Here is a 1386-nt window from a genome sequence, read left to right as displayed (position 1 = left end):
TCCTGTACATGTACCACCTTGCCACCGGAGGATACCCTCCTGTACATGTACCACCTGGCCACCGGAGGATACCCTCCTGTACATGTACCACCTTGCCACCGGAGGATACCCTCCTGTACATGTACCACCTTGCCACCGGAGGATACCCTCCTGTACATGTACCACCTTGCCACCGGAGGATACCCTCCTGTACATGTACCACCTTGCCACCGGAGGATACCCTCCTGTACATGTCCCACCTTAAGCTTGCCACCAGAGGATACCCTCCTGTACCACCTTGCCACCCGAGAGTACCCTCCTGTACCACCCTGCCACCGGAGAGTACCCTCCTGTACCACCCTGCCACCGGAGAGTACCCTCCTGTACCACCCTGCCACCAGATAGTACCCTCTTGTACCACCCTGCCACCGGAGAGTATCCTCCTGTACATGTACCACCTTGCCACCGGAGGGTACCCTCCTGTACCACCCTGCCACCGGAGAGTACCCTCCTGAATAGGGTTGTTAATTTCCTTAGATAGAAATTTTATCTCAACTAAACCTAATTAGAAACTAATTAGGTTTAGTTGAGAAGTTTAGAAATCTCAGCTAAGGTCTCGGCTGCTTTCAGGTGGAAGGGTCGCTGAAACTTAGGAATTAGAATCCCCATTTGCTGCATATTAACGATCATTCAATAATTTTGCGCTGCGTTGAGTGTGCACAGCGAAAGGTGCTCAGTGGGCACACGGGGCAAGGGACCCACGGGACACCACCGCCTGCAAGACACCGCATGCCCATGGAAACGAGCATTAATCAACACTAGTCTGCCCTCCGAATCCCCAATGCAACTGCACTGCTACCGCCACTTGGTGGCAATGGCAGATGAGGACTCTAGCAACGAACCACGCCCTGATTGGTGTTTGTTGCAGATGAGCAGCACCAACCAAATTGCAGCCAGCTACTCAGCACATGCTGACGTGCACGTCAGCAGCCCCAGGCCACCTACCTACATAGCGCCTACATAGCAAGTAGCAAGCCCCTAAACGCTCCAAAGAACACAGCGATTGGCAAACTGCCGAACTGCACACCATGATACCAGGCACCACATGCCAGTCGGTGTACCCCGCTGCCCATTACGTAATGGGCAGGTATACCTTCCCCCGGGGAAGGTATACCTTCCCCCGCGAAACTGCATACGCGTGCTGAAAAGCCAGTGCATGAAACACCTGGAAGCGTAGCAAACAACACGGACCACGTCTAACATTTTAGCGGACCAAGCCCTGACAAGCTAACAACACCGTCACACACCGCAGACCCGAGAACTGTGAGGCCTGAGTGCGCAGGGTGGGGCAAAACGTGCAGGCCAGCTTCACTGCGTTGTTTACCAGCACAACGTGAAGAAAGCCCA

Source organism: Volvox carteri (genome assembly GCF_000143455.1).
Source record: "Volvox carteri f. nagariensis unplaced genomic scaffold VOLCAscaffold_55, whole genome shotgun sequence".
NCBI classification, from domain to species: domain Eukaryota; kingdom Viridiplantae; phylum Chlorophyta; class Chlorophyceae; order Chlamydomonadales; family Volvocaceae; genus Volvox; species Volvox carteri.
This window is presented reverse-complemented; position numbering follows the sequence as displayed.